General features: G+C 42.4%; 1 pseudogene; it reads right to left on the bottom strand.

The window, feature by feature from the left end:
- Positions 1 to 333: 333 nt before the first annotated feature.
- LOC125484086 overlaps positions 334 to 5,293 on the bottom strand; it is a 63,915-nt pseudogene continuing 58,955 nt past the window's right edge.

Raw genomic sequence — 5,293 nt, 5'->3', positions numbered from 1 at the left:
AATTAAAGAATATTTAGAGGCCTGGATAAAGTGGACATGGAGAAAACGTTTCCACTAGTAGGAGAGACTAGGACCCAAGGGCACAGCCTCAGACTGAAGGGAGGACCCGTTAGAACTGAGATCAGGAGGAATTTCTTCAGCCAGAGGGTGGTGAATCTGTGGAAGTCATTGCTGCAGAGGGCTGTGAAGGCAGAGATAGTTAGGTTCTTGACTATTAAAGGGATCAAGAGTTATTGTGAGTAGTCAGGAGGATGGAGTGAGAAACATATCAGCCATGATCGAATTGCAGAGCAGGGTCTGAATGGCTTAATTCTGCTCCTGCATCTTATGGCCTCATAGATCAGCCTGAGGGGCAGTAATTGTTTGGGTGCAGCCCCACAAATTGCAAGTAGAGATGGCAGTGTCACTGGGCTGCATGTTTGTGATGGTCAGAAAGAAGCTGTTCTTGGAGAGTTCTCTGGAAGGTTGAAATGAAACAGGAAAGCTGGAAGAGTTTCCTGGTGAATTATTTCTGGAACGAGTTATCAATTTTTCCTTTCTTTTCCCAGGGGCTGTTGTTACCAATGAACATTCACTTCTTGCAGCTTGGTGTTCATCCTGGTGCACTGTCATCTCACTTTCTGACACTCTCTTTGCTTTGAACTGTTGAAAATTGAACTAGCCCTGGATTCAACACTGCACCTGGAAATTGAAAATAAAGATCACTTTAAAAGACAAAGCACAGTCAGTAATCTGCATCTGACAACAAAACCTGCATTTACAATCACTCCATCCCTCTGTTCCTCTGAGCTTCCTTATTTCTTACCATTTATTGCGTACTCCCATGTCTTGTTACTTCTTCCAAAGTGCCTCACCTAACATTTATCAGAGTCAAATTTGTCAAAGACTTCGCTGAAATTCCAATAACCTGCAGTCCCCAGAGAGCTGTGGAGACTGAGTCATTGGGAATGTTCAAGACTGAGATAGAGAGCTTTCCTGGATATTATTTACATCAAGGGATTTGGAAATAGTGTTTCAAAGTGCCATTGAGATCATTAATTATCCATCATTAAACTGAGTGGTGGAACAGGTTTGATGGGCTGAATGGCCTACTCATGTTCCCTTCTCCCTCGGTCTGTGTCTCTTGGACCAAAGGAATGAATGAGGTGTATAGCAGTGTGGGTGTGAGAAGGGTTTAGCTCAGATAAGGACATCAGAGGTGGTGGTGAGAGTGTTACTGAGCGGAACAGGAGCTGCAGAGTGTCGTAGGACATGATGTACCAAAGATTCGAGCTGAGAGTTTGGAATTTCCCAATCAAAACCTCAAGAGCATAAAACCATAAGATATAGCAGCAGAATTAGGCCATTCAGCCCATTGAGTCTACTCTACAATTTGATCAGACTGAAATGTTTCTCAGCCCCATTCTTCTGCCTTCTCCCCAGGACCTTTAATCTGTATATGACCTAAGCAGCTATCTATCTATGCCTTCAATACGCTCAATGACTTGGTCTCTGCAGTGTTCTGTGGCAATAGGTTCCACAAGTTCACCACCCTCTGGCTAAAGAAATTCCTCCTCATCTCAGTTCTAAAAGATTGTCCTTTCACTCTGAGGCTGTGCCTTCGGGTCCTAGTCTCTCCTACTAGTGGAAACCTCTTTTCCACATCCACTCCATCCGGGCCTCTCAATATTCTGTAAGTTTCAATCAGATCGCACTTCCCCACAATCTTTCTAAATGACATCGAGTACAGACCAAGAGTCTTCAATCAGTCACATCTTATTGAGTTACACCAGAAACTAATTTAACCTTTAGTTTAAATGCCGCTGATGTACAGATCAGCCATGGTCCATCTGAATGTGGAACTTACTCATGAGAGTGAATGTCTATGAAATACAACGTGTTTCAAAAAAACAAATCCCTTTGAATTCTGTTAAAGTGTCAAATATTTATTATTAAGGAAAAATTCAGTAATGGAGTAATATTGAGGAAATTCCGGGCTAACTGAGAGCTGGAAACATGTCACCTTAATTCCCAATGTTCCTATCAATTGTTGTAAAAACCGATCTGGTTCTCTAATGTCCTTCAGAGAAGGAAATCTGCCGTCCTTATGTGGTCTGTCATACATGTGACTCCAAACCCACAGCAATGTGAATTGCTCTCATTGCCCTCTGGAATGAACAGGTAAGTGACTCAGTTTGAGGGCAATTGTGGATGAGGAACAAATGCTGGCCTTGCCAATGAAGCCCACATCCCAAAAAATGAAGAAAAAAGAAATTCCCTGGGAGTTACCAAAGACTCATCCATTAACTGGAACAGTTTAATAAATATTGTGGCTGCAAGAGCAGGTGGAATTGGGTGAATTACACTCTGACTCCCATAGCTTTCATTCTCGAAGGCATAGGGCAGGAATATGATGGAATTCTTCTCAATTGCCTGGACGGGTGCAGCTGCAACAACAATCGAGAAGCTTCACACTATCCAAGACAAAGCAGCCCGCTTGATTGTTACCAAAACTAACACCTTCGACATTCACTCCCTTTAATACCGATGCACAGTGTATACAATCTACAAGATGTCCTCAAGTAACTCATCAAGGCTCGTCCAACAGTAGCGACTGGGCCCACAGACTCTCCCACCTGAAAAGACAAGGGCAGCTGATACATGGGACACCAGGTCTTTCAGGTTGCCCACCAAGGCACTCACCATCCTGGTATGGAAATATATCATCATCATTCTTTCAATGTCACTGGGTCAAATGTCCCACCACCAAGTGGACCACAGCAGGTCAGAAAGGCAGCTCAGCATCACCTTCTCAAAACATAGAAAATAGGAGCAGGATTAGGCCATTTGGCCTATTGTGCCTGCAACACCTTCCAACATAATCATGGCTGATCATCCAACTCAGTCCCCTGTTCCTGCATTCTCTCCATACCCTTTGATCCCTTTCATCCTTAGAACTATATCTAACCCCCTTTGGAAGACTTTCAGTGTTTTGGCCTCAACTACTTCCTGTGCCTTAGAATTCCTGTAATGGAATATGAAGAAGTAATGTGTTATAATGAATCCAAAATGTTTCCTTTACCTGTGAGATTCATTCCATGATACCTTGGCCAGAATCATTTCCTGCCATTGATAATGGTGGGTTAAATCTGAGACAGTTTCAGTTAACTGGCCAAATATATCCCTTACTCAACTGGACCTTGTAAAACTCCTTGGGAGATTTTACTCTAAGGTAATTATTGTGCAACAGTGCAAGCTTGATGAACTGAATGGTCTCAGTCTGTGTTGTAAGTTACATTATTCTGCACGTAAGTTTATGATGTTGGTGACTATTGTTTATGAGAAAACAATAATATTTGAGAAAAACAGAACACTTACAAGAGAGAAGAGACTTGGTGGGCAAAGTGTAGAGTTGATAGAATGGAGTCAAAGATGTAACAGTCATTCAAAAAATGGTGTATTAACATTTGACAAATAAACGAAAGTTAATGTGACCTCCAGCTTTCTATGTCATAACTTAACTAAGAAATTTGTGCAAACTGGTTCAATGATCCCTGTCTATGTGATTCAGTGAGATGATAATTTTGTTCATCAGGATTTGCTGTTTGTCGATATCTCTCTCTCCCTCTGTCCCCTCATATGTTTTCCATTTCCACTTATGAAACATAAACTGGTTTACAAATTCTGGTTAAAAGCAACAGCTGGCAGCTAGTAAGGGAAAATAAACTGGCTTTCTCCAGGCATTAGTTAGCTTTTATTGAAGAGAAAAGGACTCCACCTTAATTTCCAGAGGTCTGATGGTTTCTGGCTATAATCATTCACACTCACAATCTATTCAGCTAGCAATGATGTGGAGATGCTGGTATTGGATTGGGTTGGGCAAAATCAGAAGTCACATGACATCAGTTTATAGTCCAACAGGCTTATCTGAAATCACAAGTTTTCGGAATGCTGCTTCTTTAGCAGGTGAAGTGCTAGCAATCACATAGTTGTTGGCAGGCAGAAGGCCTTTGTCACTGAAAACTGGTCCCCACTCCAATGATCAGTCAGCTACTTGTTGCATCTTGTACACACCCCATGCTGCCACTTCGTCTTCAATGAATTCCACCACACCCTCTAACACTAAAACTGGACCTCTTCTGGAATACTGTGTGTAGGACATTATTAAATTGGAGATGGTTCAGAAACGATTTCCAGAATGTAGTCTGGAATGTAGGGTTTAAGTTATAAAAATAGGCTGGAATTTTTTCCCTGGAGGTTGAGGGGTAACCTTACAGAAGTTCAAAAAGTCATGAGGGCCATAGATAAGGTGAATAACAAGGGAGCTTTCCTTAGAGAGGAGGAGTTAAAAAGTAGGAGGCACATTTTTAAGGTGAGAGGTGAAAGATTTAAAAATGACATGAGGGCAACTTCTTTTACAGAAAGGATGCTTTGTGTGTACAATGGCCTGCCAGAGGAAGTGGTGGATACAGGTACAGTGATAACATTTGGATAACTACGTGCATTGAAAAGGTTTGGAGGAATATAGGCAAAACAGTTGGATCAAAGGAGTTCTGAGGAAGCGTCACCGGATCCAAAATGTTAACTCTGATTTTATTCTTCACAGATGCTGCTAGACCTGCTGAGCTTTTCCAGCAACTTCTGTTTTTGTTTCTGAGTTGGATCAAAGGGTCTGCTTCCATGCTTTTGACTCTAGGCTGGATAGAACACGTGGATGATGAGCCCTGACCGTAATGAATGGAGGAACAGGCGAGAAAGGCCCCCTCCTACTCCTAATTTCTGTTTCTGATTCTATTTCCGTTGCAAACATCGGCCCTGCAAAGTTTTACGGAAGACACAAGATGTTAAGGAAGCCTCCTCCTCACATCTGGCTGCAACCGCCCAAACGAGCCTTTCATGTCGAAATCATTCAAGAAAATCAGTATACGAGAAACAAAACCTTGTACATCGCCATCGTCATCGCCCGCAATGCGCATGCTCCACTATCCAGGCTTTGCTCCAGACTTTGCACCGGAACCTTGTTCTATGGTAGGCTGCCACGATAGGGACATTCTCAACCGCGAGGACTGCTGGGTAATTTTACTACCATTGGCATACGTACTACGTTATAGTAATTGTTTTCCTTTTTATGCAGTTGCATAATCGAATAATTATGTATGGGAACAATGTATCGTGATGCCTATCACAAAACGATTTAACAATTCAACAGAGATAGTAGGAACTGAAGATGCTGGAGAATCTGAGATAACAAGGTGTAGAGCTGGATGAACACAGCAGGCCAAGCAGCATCAGAGGAGCAGGAAGGCTGACGTTC

This window comes from Rhincodon typus, chromosome 9 (genome assembly GCF_021869965.1).
Source record: "Rhincodon typus isolate 14 chromosome 9, sRhiTyp1.1, whole genome shotgun sequence".
NCBI classification, from domain to species: Eukaryota; Metazoa; Chordata; class Chondrichthyes; order Orectolobiformes; family Rhincodontidae; genus Rhincodon; species Rhincodon typus.
The sequence above is the reverse complement of the archived record's forward strand: the minus strand, read 5'-3'. Positions and strand labels throughout refer to the sequence as shown.